General features: G+C 35.7%; 1 long non-coding RNA gene across 1 annotated transcript; it reads left to right on the forward strand.

Annotated features, from left to right (window-relative positions):
• Positions 1-637: 637 nt before the first annotated feature.
• Positions 638-3,183, forward strand: LOC130229452 (uncharacterized). Its single transcript, XR_008837838.1, has 4 exons — positions 638-707; positions 1,295-1,330; positions 1,496-1,522; positions 2,173-3,183. It is a non-coding gene; the product is annotated as an uncharacterized LOC130229452 (long non-coding RNA).
• The last annotated feature ends 13,497 nt before the right edge of the window (positions 3,184-16,680 follow it).

Here is a 16,680-nt window from a genome sequence, read left to right on the forward strand (position 1 = left end):
CTCTAATATTGATACAGGATTTTTAAAAAGTTTTGATTCAGCATTTGTTTTACCGCTGTGACTGTCTCGTGTGCACATGAACACGCCAGCCCATATAAACGATGCATCTGTCTTTATGTCTTTAGTTTTGTTAAGGTGCCTTGGGATATTTAGGTCTGAGGATGAGGGTTGGGTTGTTTTAACAAAAATAGAAAAAAACAAACGTAATGTCGATTGCTTTATTGTATGCAGGATTTTCTTTTCCTTTAATTAAAAAAATTTGAGCAGCATTAAAAGACATTTGATTTATATGATGATCATGCACTTTGTAGAGGAATAGTGATGCAGATTTTTTTTTCACAAATCATTTTACAGGATATTGTCATAGGTGCTCAGGATCTATTGCTCATTAAATATTTTTCTTGTGTAAATTTCACCAAAACATACTACAAATAAACAACAGTTTTGTAATTAAGTTTAGTATGCTTATTTGAATACTCGATGGCGATAATTTAAAAAGCTCAATCACATTTTATTTTGCTAAGAGACGATTTGAGCTTGAATGTAAAGAGAAGTAAAACCGGAGAATGGTTTATGTGTATTACAGTGCTTGTCTCATGAAATTTTATTGCTCTTGTTTTTTCATTAAGGTGGTGATCTTTTGATGACAGTGATCTGCTGGTGTGAATGAGGATAGTGGATACAAACCGATGGAGGTCACAGTGGAGGTTTGATTGATTTATTATTTTACCATACCACCCTCCCCCATATTCTTTATATCTCTGTTTCCTCAGCCCGAGTTGGTATTGCATATGGATTTGAGTTTGTCATAGCAGATCAGAGTTCAGAGTGAAATCATATTTTACAATTATTATTATTATTTTTTTTTTCAATTTGAACTGGTTTGCCTAATTATGGTTCTCTCTCTCTCTCTCCCTCTCTCTCTCTCTCTCACTCTCTCATATTAATATATATATATAATATTCTATATATATATATCTAATATATATATATCTAATATATATATATTATATATATATATATATTATATATTAATATATATATATATATAATACATACATAAATAAGGTACACCCGTACAGTACAAAGTGTACCTTTATTTCTGACTGTGTTGGAAAAATACAGCTGATTTAGTATTTTATTTCACATGATTCATTGGAGTTTACCATATGACTTTGACTTAAATAGCTTGACTGTAAATACATTCAGTTTGCTAGATTTTATATCCTATTTTACTAAGTCTAGTGCTGTTTATAGAGTAAATCTGACTCTGTTTTTTTTTGTTTTTTTTAAGGGCGAGGAGGAGCCCCTTCCAATGATGATCAAAGCGGTATTTCATTTCTTATCTGTTTACATACGTTTAGTTGACTATTTTTCTGTTTTTGTTTGTTTTTTTTTTTAAAAGTAAATCAGCATTCTACATTTCTTTAACGGCAAACTATTTCTTCTGTGCTGGATGTTAATTTGTGCCTTTTTTAATTTTTATTTTTATTAGGTGGTGGCGGCGCTGAGCAACCTCAAGGTAAATATTATATTTACTTTTTTTATTCAAACTGTTCTCTAAAATGTCAAATCACAATAGCTTTTCATCTAACAGTAAATCTCTGGTGTACCATCAGAAAATGAGGGTTGTTATGGTGTTTACCTTTTGGAGTCCACTAAAATAATGTTGTTCTCACAAATGTTGACACGAGCAAGTGGCTCTGGGTTGTTATTTTGTTTCGGCTTTCTCTCTTTTGCTCTCTCTCCTCACTTTTGGCAGTTTATTTTTACTGAAGCTCAGTTTATCCAGCATTGTCTTTCTCAGCAGAGTTAGCATGTGTTCTGTTTTAGATTATATTTATTTTTAAATTAATAATGAGACCATTCATGAGTCTGACCACAAAAATAAAGCATTTTAGCCATGGAAACCATGCTAGTCTGGTGACTAACTCTCATGCAGTACTTACATAAGCACAGGGCGGTTCAACAGACAATAACAATTACTGTGGGCAGTACATGTTGAGGTTTTTCCACTAGCAGACTGTTTTCCTCTGTGTTGGTTTAAATGGGTGGTGAATGGTTGTATGTGTGGTACCTTTTAGCATTCCTGAAGAGTGCTTGAATTGACTGTTCATACTGCCATTGGCCGTGCCCTAAATCTCTGCTTCGGTTGCCTGTCTGTCGTTGCAGATCTAGAACAGCAGTGGCTCCAGTTTGTCAAGATGCTAGTCGATAATACCAGAAGCCCTCAGTGTCTGGATTGACAAGTTTAACCAAGTAGCAAAGCCCCTGCTAGAACAGATTCGGGGGCTTCTGAATGTTACCGAGGACAAGGCTGAGCTGTGAATGTGTTGGATAGTAACTTTCTTTTGCTTGTGTTGGGTTTTAAATGGTTTACAGATTGTTTACATGGTTTGAAAGTTATGTTTGGTTATAAGGCTGGGACTCCTGGTGCTCTTTTGAGGATGCAATGCATATTTGGTAAAGATTAAGTGATTTATTGGTATTGAGTTTGGCAGTGTGGAATGAATCACATTGTATGGGTGAGTTGATTCTTTTTATGGTAATATGGATAGTTATACGCTTATACACTACTTATCAAAAGTTTGGTGTCTGTAATAATTCATTCATTAATTTTACTTCTGCTTAGTCCCTTTAATCATCAGGGGTCGCCACAGTGGAATAAACCACCAGCTTATCCAGTGAAACAATATGTTTTACGCAGTGGATGCCCTTCCAGCTGCAATTTAGTACTGGGAAACACCCATACACTTTATTCTCACACAGATACACTTCAGCCAATTTAGTTTATTCAATTCACCCATAGCACATGTCTTTGGACTGTGGGGGAAGCCGGAGCACCTGGAGGAAACCCATGCAAACATGGGTAGAACATGCAAACTACACACAGAAAAGCCAACTGAACTGTAAGGTGGCAGTGCTAACCACTGAGCCACCCATGTTTTAAACTGATCAAAAGTGACTGGTAAGACAAATTTGTTTCAAATAAATACTCTTCTTTTGAACTTTTATTAATAAAAGTAAAGAATATTAATAAGTGATTCATGGTTTCTACAAAAAATAAAATAAATCAAAGCTGCAAGCAGCGATGAAAGGGACCTTGCACCTGGGCTAACCCCCTTTGGTGGTCTTTGGATAACAGAACAGTGTACAATAACAATTTAAGCTGATATATATATAGATATATATATATATATATATATATATATATATATATATATAATATATATATATATAGATATAACTTGAGAAAATCGCAGATTTATACCAAACTTCCTTGTGTCAGCAGATGGCACTATGGTTATAACTTAATATTTGCATGTAAATGTCTTCAGGCAGCTTGGACATTGTATGATTGAGTTATAAGTGCCTCTTATTCCATGGTGAAACACTGAACTTTGTCAGTCCACCACCAATACGCTCTTTGACTAAAACTCTAGATCTTCACAATTTCACATCACAAAGGCCTTTGGATTATGCTGATTAAACTTGGATTTAGTCTGATAAAATTTGAAAGGGGAGTTTTACACTGTAAAACATGTCAATTCCTGTTGCCAGCAGGTGGCACTATTACTGTAACTGAATATTGACATGAAAACGTGTTTAGGTCAGGACTGTTATTGAACTTGTGGATTTTGTGGCAAATACAATGCATGGCTGAGTTATAACAACTTACTGTTTCATGGTGAAACATCAAAGTTTGTGAAGCCGCCACAAACGCCCTTCAGATCTTCGCAATTTAACATCACCAAGGTGATACCAATTGCCAATTTGGATGTTGATCTGATGAAATCCCTAGGAGGAGTTCGTTAAAATACAATGACTGGAACTGGCAAAAGCTGCACTTTTTCGGCAGAGGTTGTTAAAAATATATGACTTCCTACGTCTGACTTCTAAACGTATGGGCATGTTTGATGTGCATGCCAATTTTGGGGGTGTGTGTTCGAAACGTAACTCAGGGGCCACTTCATCAAGTGTATAGGTGGCGCTCTTAAGCCATTTTGTCACACGCACTTCAGAAACCTAAAACAAGTGTACATTTTTGCCACTTTGGTGCGTATGCAAAGTTTTCGTATGTTAAGACCCTCAAAAATGTGATTTTATTCTAGAGAAGAAGAAGAAGAATAAAAAGAAGAACTGAGCAATTCCAATAGGGTATATGCAGAGCTAGTGTTTCTTTATACAGTTTCTTTTGCAGCATCGATGTTGTAATGTAACAAAATGACTTCAGCATTCATTTAGTTGATGCATAAACCGAGATGAAAAGCAGTTTACTTGCACACGCCTGTCAGGATCAGCAGCCTAGTGCAGAAACGCCATCGGAAATGCAGGAGTAACATTTAAAGATGGCACGGTAAAATGTAGTTTAATGCAGTGATTCTTGTATAATCTGAGACCCACTTTATAGCGTATATTATTTAGGCAGTGAAGATGGTTGACCTTAAACGCGCCGATTTTGCAAAAGCATACAGTTCACTGGAAGCGTTTGACCCAGGTTACTGGCAAATTAAAAGTCCTTCTGCATGCTTCTGCATATACTATATAGGGCCTGGTCCCTAATAAATAAACAGCATACTTGTTTACAACATGGGTAACAACTGAAAAATATTTCTAATTAGAAAAAATATTTTGTCCACCAAACTGGCTTATTAGATTAATTTCTGAAAAATTTGCTTTGCCCTCTCACATAAGCTGTGTTTTAAAATTATAGGGTTGTTTATCTTTTAAAATAGTTTTAAAATGTAACTATTCTCTCTCTCTCTGTAATTGATCTAAAATACAATAAAAATGGCAGTCTGTACAATTAAATCAGTATCTCACTATCAGTAACCAGTCCAAACAACAACAAATAAATCCAAGCCTTTGAAGAGTAGTGTAAAAATTAAGGAGTAGATAATGGATGTTTGTAATACATGAGTATACTGAACTGAAGATTTTGGCTGTGAATGAAGCTTGTAACTTTCATTGTTGTAAAAAAGGATGTTTATTGCTCCTGTATCTTTTAGGACCATCCTGAGGATTTCTGGTCTTTTTTTTTTTTGTTTTTTTTTTTTTTAACTTTATCTTGTTCAAACAATAAGGACATGTGCGTGTTTTTTTTCCCTCCCCTCTTTCTTTCAGTAACAGTGTGCTGTTCTTCTTAACACGTCTCAATGAGAATTAGCCTTTCTATCTCTTTTGGTGTATGGTGCAGTGTATAACCCAAGGCATGTGAGCATTCCATTACTGGTTCCTTTTTCTGCTTGTGTCTGCCTCTTATTCTCATTTTCTCGAGTGATTTGAGGTGGAAAAAGTTAACGCCGGTTTTTTCTGCTTGAATTGTTCAGTCCAACTTTTCATCAAATTTGTCATGGCAGTTTTATTCAAAATAAGCTAAACAAAAGCATTCCCTCAGACTTGTGGGACGTGACATATATTTGATTGGACTAAAATTTTTTAACAGATAAACATCATCTTGTATATAAATACAGTTATAAAACATATTTTATTAATATTTTTATTTATTTATTTATTACATATTATATATTACATCGTAATATTTACATATTGTGAATTAAAGTTATGTACTATCTACAAAAGTTTTTGGTAATATGATTTTTTTAAAGAAGAAAAATAAAGCAATATATGCAATAATGTTTTTTAAATTTAAAAAGTTTTTTTTTTTGTGAACATGTTTTTAAAATATAAATTGTGATTCAGTCCAACATTTTCAGCATCATTATTCTTCAGAATGATTCTTTCAGACATCATTCTATGCTGAGTTATGATTCTACATGGCTATTTCATTTTACATTCTTTACAAAGGCAGTTTTTTTTTCATTCTTTACACATGCAAGGGGGATGCGGACCATGAAAAGCCCTCCTGAGACAGAAACGCAAACCTGAGGCTTGGTTTTGGTGCAGTGACAGCAGGTTGTGAAGAATTCTTAATGTTTGACTAGTGCTATGTAAACAGACATTCTCTACTGGAAAGGCTCAGGCCTTATAAGCAGGGATTTTGTCTGGAATGAGAAGCTGAATGTCTCAGATTGTAGAAACGGAGTACCAGTGAATTTGTTCTTTGAATAATTTAGTTTAGAATTCAAGCTTGGATCTGCCACTGAGTTTATATACTGTATTGGAATTCACACAAATGCTTGTTGGCTTTCAGAAAATTAATAAAAGGAACAAAGATTCTGAATGAAACAACCTTTCATTAGGTTAAACCTTAAATTCCTTCTTAAAGGAATAGTTTACCCCAAAAACTAAAATCAGGGTTCACATTTTAAAGTCTGCATGAACCAGAAGCTGTGACTGTTTTTTGTTTTTTTGTGATGCAGTTCCAAGAGAAATGGAATATTAAATAAGGAAACTGGCTGATTGAAGGCATTTCATTCAGAAAGATCAAGTAAAGGGTTTTGGGAGAGTTATTACAATCTATCATACACCTCCTCCTGACCATTTCTGTTTGTTGTCATATAGCACTGTCAAAACTGTCAGTATGTACATTTCAATGTATATCACGGGTGTTTAAACTCTGTTCCTGGAGGGCCGCAGCTCTGCAGAGTTAAGTTACAACCCTAATTAAACACACCTGATCTAACTAATTGAGTGCTTTAAGCTGCGGTCACACCGGGCTTTGTGTGTGCGAAATTCTGTCGTGCGGCGCTGCGAAAAGGGGCGGGATTAAACAAGCTTATTAGACATTAAAAAAGCCAGCGATTGCTCTATGTTTTACATTTCTGCCCAGAGAGGTCCGGTTTATATAAATCCCTCGATTTGGTTCTCACCGCAGTCAGTGATGCGATTTTCGCAGGTTTAGAGTGCACCAGACTTGTACTTTGCACCGCTAGCAACATGCGAAACTCCGACGCATGACCCCCCCGCCGTTTCCGGTCTGATGCATTCCGCTGTGCGTATGAATGGAAGTCTATGGAGGGAAAAGTCAAGTGTGTGACACCAGCTTTAGTCCTTGTTTCATGAAACCTACAAGTTCAAGCCTATCGGTCACACCGAGCTTTGTGTGTGCTGGAAATTTCTGTCGCGCGGCGCTGCAAAAAGGGGTGGGATTAACACAAGTATGAGTTGACATTAAAAAAAGCGAGCGATTGCTCCAGTTGTTAAATTTCTGTTCCAGACGAGGTCATGTTTTTGATCCTCGGTTGGTTTCACTATGCAGTCAAGTGATGCGATTTCGCAGGTCAGATTTCACCAAGCTTGAACTTTGCACTGCCTAGCAACATATGCGAAACTTGACGCATGACCTTGCGTTTCTCCGGTCTGACGCATTCGTGTGCGTATGAATGGAAGTCTATGGGAGGAAAGCCTAGTGTGACGCAGCTTAAAGCTGCGGTCACCACTGCACTTTCTCCCCATAGACTTCCATTCATATGCACAAAGATACAAACAGACTCGCAACTCGTGCTACATTTTACAGTTCGCTAAGTACAAGCTTGGTGAACTCAGACCTGCAAAACTGCATCATGTGACTGTGTGAGAGCCAATCCAAGATCAAAACATGATCTCTCTGAACAGAAATTTAAAATATGGACTAATTGCTCATTTTTTTATGTCCTAATCATCTTGTTTAATCCTGCCCCTTTTCACAGCGACACACAACAGAATATCGCTAGCTCAAACTCTAGTGTGACTGCAGCATAAGTGTGCTGAAGCAGGAACTAAACTATGCAGACCTGCAGCACTCCAGGAACTGATTTTGACACCCTTGCATTTTATCATCTATGCATTAATTTACAAAAAAAAAACGATTCATCTGCTTTGCAAGGTGTTTCTAATGCTACGTCTATGGGGCAGGACAGTAAATTTGACATTTACTCTCTCTTCTAACTGCCGTTATCAGTTTTTTTTCTTTTTTCTGAAAGTTGTGATAGCTCCATCATGGAGGTTTCTTTTTTTATTTTAGCAAATGGATTTTTAAAAAATTAACTAACAAAATCAATATGATTCATTTTAATTTAATGTGTACTTTACGGCAAATATCAAACTTCCCTGACTAAAAAGCTGAAATTCCATTGCATCTAATGAACGTAAAAAAGGCTGCTGTTGGGTTTATATATAAATAATTCATTTATTCATTCATTCATTTTTCTTGTCGTTTTACTCCCTTTATTATTCAGTGGCCGCCACAGCGCATTGAATCACCAACTTATCCAACATATGTTTCGCGCAGCGGATGCCCTTCCAGCCGCAACCCAACACTGGGAAACACCCATACACTCTGCATTCGACACACATACACTATGGGCATTTAGCTAGACAGTTCCACCTATACCCCATGTCTTAGGACTGAGGGGGAAACCGGAGTACCAGGAGGAAACCCACAAGAACACAGTGAGAACATGCAAACTCCAAACAGAAATGCTAACTGACTCAGCCGGGGCTTAAACCAACGACATTCTTGCTTTGAGGCGATCATACTACCCACTGCACGCATGTGATGCCTATATAATAATTCATCATTCATTTTCTTTTCGGCTTAGTCCAACGACTCCCATATGAAGCACACGTCACATTTTCAACGTTGTTTTGCATGCGATATGTAAGTAGCCCCATCAAGATTTAACGTGAGAGATACATTACAAGCACTGATCTATAATAGACATTTGATTACATTTTACATTACATTTTGAAGACCGCCACTCAGAGATCATCCTCAATGTTCAGTTGTGGCCTGTATTTATTTTTTATGTATTTGATTGCCATAAAGGTGTCAGAAAGTTTAACCTGGTGCAATAAAATCAATCTGTTCCAGCTGACACTATTGCTATGTTGTTATTCTAATGTAAACACACCAATCCTATGAAGAAAAAAAATTTGCAAGATGTTGCTTCTTTAATGCAGCTATTAACTACTATTTTTTAAATCTTCTGTAGGTTATGGATAAAATGTGGTAATCCTAAAAGTTTAGTAAAATTTATTAGACTTTTGGAAATCACCAAGTGACCCCCTATCAGTGTCCCGCGACCCCCATTTTGGAAACCACTGATTTAGTAGTCGATAACAGAATGTTATGAAGTATCCCTTTAAAATAACCATATATTCATTGTACGAAGAACATTTTACCAATGTAAAGACCATTTTCCAGTATAAAGAACATTGGGTTCAATGAAAAATTCCAAAGCTTTTAAAGGCTTTTTCATGGAGATTATTTTTTAAAGTGTGGGTCAAATGGCCAACACACAACAGGCTTGAGGTGTGACAATATGACAGCTTGCTTTTCCACGCCACCACTCAGGATTTTCCCCGCACGGTTAAATCAATACTGCTGCTCAAAAGTGAAAAGTTCTGATAATTACATGTCAGCATGACCCGGGGATCTTCTATCTTGTCTCCTGTCTCATCTATTTGAGCAGACATGTTCTTTATCCTTTCGGGGCCTGGGAGGATACTTCCCCTGAGCGTGTTCTAACACTGACCTGAATCCCTACTCGCTGTCGCTCTTTCCAGAAGTGCTAAGCCTCCAGACAAACATGCACTCTCACATAAACTCCATCTTTTCCATTTACTCTGGATGCTGGATAGCAAAACAGCTGTTGTATTTCCCCCATTCAGAGTGTGTTTGTATCTACTGACTCCTTGTCAGAATGCATTCAGAACAACAGCGTTTTTAACCTGAGAGCTCCAGCCCTCCCCCTTCTGCTTGTTTTCTCTCTCTCTCTCTCTCTCTCTCTCTCTCTCTCTCTCTCTCTCTCTCTCTCTCTCTCTCTTTAGTGTTCCATAAACAGTTGTGTAATTTGTTACATACCCACACATGCAGTAGATTATAACTAGCATTCACTGCATGCGGGTTCACCCAAAAATGCAAATTCTGTCATTATCTCCTCACTGTTTTGTAATTCCCAACCCATAAAGCCGTCATTTTATTCAGAAAATGAATTAAGTTCATGTTCATTTTGGTTTAATTAACAGGATACAGTTCATTTGACGAAGTGCGAACGTAAATCTTTCTGGGCAAAGCAAACAGAAAAGCACTGCAGAAAAGATGGGTTTCAGTTCACCTACAAAAGTTTGACTGAAATATGAACACATGGAAAAAGACATCTAAGACATCTAAATGAACCAAACAGGATATGATGTCACCATAAATAGGACAGAAAAAGTTCAGTACAGGTTCTGAAAATGCATCTCCAAGTAGATCTTTGCTTATGAGTGCACTGTATAAACGTTTAATTTTTTACTTTCCCCTCTTTATTTATTTTTTGAATTGCATTGTAGGACCTTGATCTTTCTTCCAACACCTTTTTAAACTTAAATAGTTGGGGGAAAAAAGTGACTTTTATTAACATTTTTAATAGTTTAAACTTGAAGGTGAAATATTGTCTAGGTTGGTTTTGTATATTACGTTGAGAAAAAAACAAACAAACTTGTAATAAACCGCCTATAGACCATTTCAATGTTGTCATGTCATTGGCCCATGAACATTTCCAGCTTGTTTTCAAACTATATATTAACTGTAATAAGAGGCAATTCAATCATAACTTAATGTTAAAGCACCTATCATGGTATTATTTATCAGCATGGCTCTTTTTGGATTCTCGATAGCTATAGAAATTATAAATGTAAATCAGTAAATATGTTGGGACCATTGTTTCCATCCCTCAAAATGGTCTATATTTTCTGTTATTTTACAGATTTATTTCTCTATATATTATTTCTTGTAGATTATATTATTTTAAACTACTAAAATGTCAATAAAAGTCACTTTGTTAAACTGTTGAATTTTTAACATCAAAAGTTGATGGAGCAGATATCAAGTTCACATAATGCAATTCACAACCATAAATAAACATGTGAATCACAAAATACACAAACTTTTAAGTAAAATATATTTTTACAGAATGTTATGGAGAAAATCTTAGTGCTGTTTTGACTTCTTTTTACATTTAATAAGCTTTTGTTGGGTGATTCAAAATTCATTCATTTCTTTTCTTTTCAGCTTAGTCCCATAATTACTCCAGGGTCACCACAGCGGAACCAACCGCCAACTTATCCAGCATATGTTTTACAAAGCAGATGCCCTTCCAGCTGCAACCCATCTCTGGGATACATCCATAGACACACTTACACTACAGACAATTTAGCCTACCCAATTCACCTGTACCGCATGTCTTTCGACTGTGGGGGAAACTGGACCACCTGGTGGAAACTCACGCGAACGCAGGGAGAACATGCAAACTCCACACAGAAATGCCAACTGACCCAGCTGAGGCTCGAACCAGCGACTTTATTGCTGTAAGGCAACAGCACTACCTACTGCGCCACTGCTTCGCCCATGATTCAAAATGCCATCACATATAAACAGGTGTTTAGGGCAGCATGTAGCATTGTTTTGCATGTTCATTAACTTCTGTCACAAAATACACATCTTTTTTTATTAACTGATCCGTGTACTAGTTATTGTATATTTAAGTTTAGTCTTAAAATTAAAATGGGAATGTTACGTGACGACTAATGATTTTTAAAAAATTGTGTAGATCAACAGAACTAAGACACAAATTTGTATTGAAGCTGATGAGAATTTGGTAAGCAAAACTTAAAATTTGACAAACAGCATTCAATTTATTTTAAGGTTTTATTGAATGTTTTATTTCTTATAGAAACCTGTGCAATTAGCCTGAGCTTCAATCTTTATGGGATGCACTATTAAATGTGTATCTATATTAGCATAAAACTCTAAATAAATGTGTTCGATCACTTAGATTATTTGATCATACCTTTATGCACTCTTTTTATTTTAAATTTAGATTAAATGTACTTTTAAAGGAAGAACAAAAACCCAGATTTCACTGAAATATCTACAGTTGAAATTATAATTGTTTAAACCCTCTTTGAAATGATTTCTTTTTTTAAATATTTCCCAAATTATGTTTAACAGAGCAAGGAAATTTTCCCATTATGTATATATATATATTTTTTTTTTTTCTTCTGGAGAAAGTCTTATTTTTTTTTTTTTAATTTCAGCTATTTTTATATATATATATTTTTTCAACAGTCTATAGAACAAACCATTGTTATACAATAACTTGCCTAATTACCCTAACCTGCCTAGTTAATCTAATTAACCTAGTTAAGCCTTTAAATGTCAATTTAAGTTGTATAGAAGTGTCTTGAAAATTATCTAGTAAAATATAATTTACTGTCATAATAGCAAAGATAAAATAAATCAGTTATTAGAAATGAGTTATTAAACTATTATGTTTAGAAATGTGTTGAAAAAATCTTCTCTCTGTTAAAGAGAAATTGGGGAAAAAATAAATGGGGGGCTAATAATTCAGGGGGAAAATCACGACTACGTTATTCTACAGAAAATCCCCCATTTAACCCATTTAGAATTATATTTCCCCACATGTCAAATGTGGCACATCAATCAAAAAATCTGATTATTTTAAATAGTCTTCTTAACATCTTTTACAATGAACGATGGTTCTGAAAAAGTTGGAAGATCCAAATAATTTTACATTTATTTTAATGAAAACTTCATGGTGTAAGTTAATACTAAATTTGCATAACAAGTTTTCAGAAAAAGTGCATGATGCTAAAATACTTGAACATGCAAGACAGGTTTATTCCAGTCAAAGCTTCAATGATACAAATGGAGATTGACAAAAAAAGTAAACTGAAAAACGTGTGTTGATAATAAATGTAATATGAGCTTATCTCAAGACTTCTTATCCATTAACTCTGTTGTTTCTCTCTCTTGCAAAATATCATGCCTAGATTAATTTCATACCAAACGATTTTTAATCTCTTTCAATGTTTATAATAAGACTCTGAATCTAATGATTTCGTATTAAGAAAGCTTCAACAAGCACAATGGAATCTGGGTTAACAAGCAATCTGTCCTCTATTTGTCCTTCAGAATGGAAATGTACGCGCCTCGTCGGGTTCCGCGGGTGCAGCAGTTCACCTTGCACTTATCTGCGTCCACTAGCGGTTCTTTCTCCAGCTTGGATAGGTGGCCCCGGTTCGAGGGCAATTTGGCAGCTGGACGCGCTCATGATGCGCTATGGTGACTGTTCGACACTTGGGATTCCTCTCACGTTCAGAGCACAGTATTTATTCGGTGAGTCACAATGCTCGCGGAGTGAAATTGTAGCGGTTTGCAAAAGAAATAGGCAAACGCATAAACAATGGAAAATTTAACGCACTGCAATCCACGCTGATTGCACGTTGTTGATGAACAAACGAACAATTTGGTAAAAAAACATCTGAGTTATCAGTGAGTCTCCGCATAACGAACCACTAACCAAATTTCAAACGCTCTCTCATCTCAAGCGCACAACAGGCGAACCACAGGTTTCTATGGCAAGCCGTTTTTACATTTATTTCTGATAGATGCTAGTGTGCAATTAAGCTGTGTGGTATATTATAATAATTGATAGGCCTATACGGTCACCACTGAAGAAAGTTACATTATTGGCTGAAATGACTAAAACTGGAACAGCAGGAAGTTGGTGTAGCTATTAAACAGTATTCAGAATACTCACTAAGCAAGGGTTTTGATAGTGTGAGAAGAAGAGATACAGCCCTCCCAGCCCCACTGCACTTCAATGTTAAATGACAAATTAAATTCACTTGTTTTGTTCTTTCTGTTTTTGTTCTCTCTCGAACAAATCTCATCATTAAACTGCCACATGTATACATGGTGTCACATAATGGGAACAATGTTTGAGCAGTAAGTCACTTTTAAAAGGTCTATTCTAATTCTATTCTATCTGTTGATAGATTCTGATTCTATCTGTTCTATTTTGATTGCTAATATATCATATTCTCTTGACAATTAAGGGATAGCTCATTAAAATTATGTCCTCATTTACACACCCTTCACTTGTTCCAAACCTGTTTGACTTTCTTCTGTTGAACACAAAAGATTACTTTAAAAAAGTTGGAAAACATTGACTTCCATAAGTGTCATGATTTTGCCAAGTATGATGCAATCCTACATCTATTTTGATCCTGGAACATCATTTTTGTTTGAAAATGTAACCCATACCTTTCCCTACCTCTAAACCCAACCATAACTGTAAATAATTCCCAAAATCAAAGGGGCAATTATAGTTGGATCACAATCATGTAGAAGTGCATAAACCCAATCGTAAGCCTAAACTTAAGATAAATGGTAAACATGTCCCTTAATTCTAATTGGCTGATTGGAATGTTGTTCCAGGATCAACATAGATGTTAATCCAGGAACATGTCCTACTTGGTGAAATCAGGTTGGTGGTTTTTGTCCTATTGTAAAAGTCGATGGTTACAGGTTTTTAGCTTTGCTCAAAATAACCTTATTTTGTGTTCAACTGAAGAAAGATACCCATAAAAGGTGAGGAAAAGTAAATATTGTGTGAATTTTCATTTTTGCGAGAACTATGCCTTCATATACTTTTCTGTTTTTCTGAATAATGATGACCATTCAGTGGTTGAAACTTACCACATGACAACAGCCCCACCTTCTGGCTATTTATCAGCTGGCTATTTGTAAATCCAATAAAGAAAATAAAGAACAACACCATAGCAATTTTATTGTAATGAACAACCAGAGCAGAAAGCTTTTCATCATGACAACTTCACAGCATTTGGAAAACACACTAAAGGTACAAAACCTTTTTTATTCTTTAAGAAAAAAAATAGTTCTATCTTCTAAAAGACCAGAAGCTGGTGACAATTCACTCATTAAGCCCTAATATCTATTTATGTAAACTGTTTATTTATGGTAATATGTAGCTGTTCAAATTAATATCACATACAATATGATGTAGCCTACTAATGGAGTTTTTTTTGTTTGTTTCCTGAAGTTATGTTAATACATCGGCAGATTTGGTATGCCAAGACCAGCAGTTCTCAAGTAATATTTTATGGAGTTACCGTGGTCAAATTATCAACAATAAACATAGAAGCGAATCCATAAAATGAATAACTGTGAATTTTATTCACATTAAATTGTCCATCTTTCATTTTCACCTTTTTTATATTTAAAAGAATAATGTTAAATTGGCTTGCCATAGGTTTTCATGAACTTTCAGTGCGATTAGCTGGTTTTAAAACATTTGCTTTAGTGTATCTGGATACTACGATGAATTAAAATATATTCATATACTGTCCACAACACAAGCAGATGGCCCTCAGCAGATGTCATACTTACAAACAAATGTGAGGCATTGGTATCATATCTGTCAACTTTTATACGTTCATAGCGTAGATGTATATGATCAGTTGAAATAATTAAATTAATGAAAGGTGATATACAGTCCTTTGCATATTTACTAACTTCCCCCAAAATGAATTTAATAAATAAATAAATAAATAAATAAATAAATAAATAAATAAATGTTTTAAAAAATCATATATGATAGCTGATCCAGGGGATTTTATTATAAACGTGTGTGGCTCCTTCTAGAGTTTATGATTTCAAATTAGTTTAAAAGCAAAAAAATGGCAAATGGTTTGATTTGCGTCCACATTAACAGGTGAAATGAAAGCAAGTCTTTTGCGGTGGTTACCGACAGCCAGCAGAGCGCAACACGTTAGTGCAAAAGGACACCAAAATCAATGCCGGCAGATTAAAATAATACCGAATGAATCCTGTCCACTCTTAATTCTCAGGAGTTATACAGGTCAGAGACTTACCAGAGTCAACCTTTGCTCCCTTGTTGATCAGTGCCAATGCTGGGACACCCGGTGCATGTCCTTAAAGACGCTTCCAGTAATTTGTCAATCAAATTCCGTGATCACAATCCACATCTCGACATATATACCATAATATCACGTACAAAATGAGCAGGATCGCAAAAATAAACAGTGCAACCAGTATTGCTTTGGTGACTGGGGATATTAAAGACTGCATGATACTACACGAGCTGGAGAAAACGCAGACACCCGTGAGCGCAATGAAGATGGATATGCGTTCAGGCGCCACCAGCGTCCGATCCGGTCCGTATCTGCATTGGTGCGTGCCGAATAGGGAACCTAGAGTGAAACGCGTGGGCTCTTCAAAAACATGACACGCGAAAGAGCGCTGCCTCATCCATTGGTGATCTCTCACACAGTTTGCGCAAGGGGGCACGATACTCTGAGGTCCCTTCAGGATACCCATCATCATCCAATATGCTGCTGGCTCAAATATGTTCAAGAAAATGTTATATAGAGAGGATGCTCGTGTTAAACGATGATAATAATAAATATTTATAAATAACCTACCGAAATATTCCAAATAAAGGATAAGATGCACGATTTCTTTAAATCTTTTAGATTTCTTTGTAAAAGTTTTTTTATTTTTTATTTTTTTACTACTAACTAATCTTCGGATCTGAAATGGGCAGATGCTCTTGAATTGTGATTTGAATTGTGTGTCGTCCTACAAATGAGGTGCCCTTCAGTTGTAGCCTTATGTCAACCAGGCCTGTGTTTTGTTCAAACCTTAATTCCAGTTGTGTTGGTCAAGTTGTATTTAATGTGGGTGATTTTTAAAGGGCTTTAAAAACGTATAAATTATTATGCTATAGCCTGGAAGCAGCATGCACTATTCCTGTATTGCAACGCATTCATTTAACACTAGATGTCGCAACAAAACAGTCTACTTAGTATAGTGATGATTATATTGACACACTATACTACAGCAAAACCAATGCAAAGAAGGGCATAAGCATATCCAATAATCAAACATAAATGAATTAATTACAA

The sequence above is a fragment of the Danio aesculapii genome, chromosome 1 (genome assembly GCF_903798145.1).
Source record: "Danio aesculapii chromosome 1, fDanAes4.1, whole genome shotgun sequence".
Taxonomy (NCBI): Eukaryota; Metazoa; Chordata; class Actinopteri; order Cypriniformes; family Danionidae; genus Danio; species Danio aesculapii.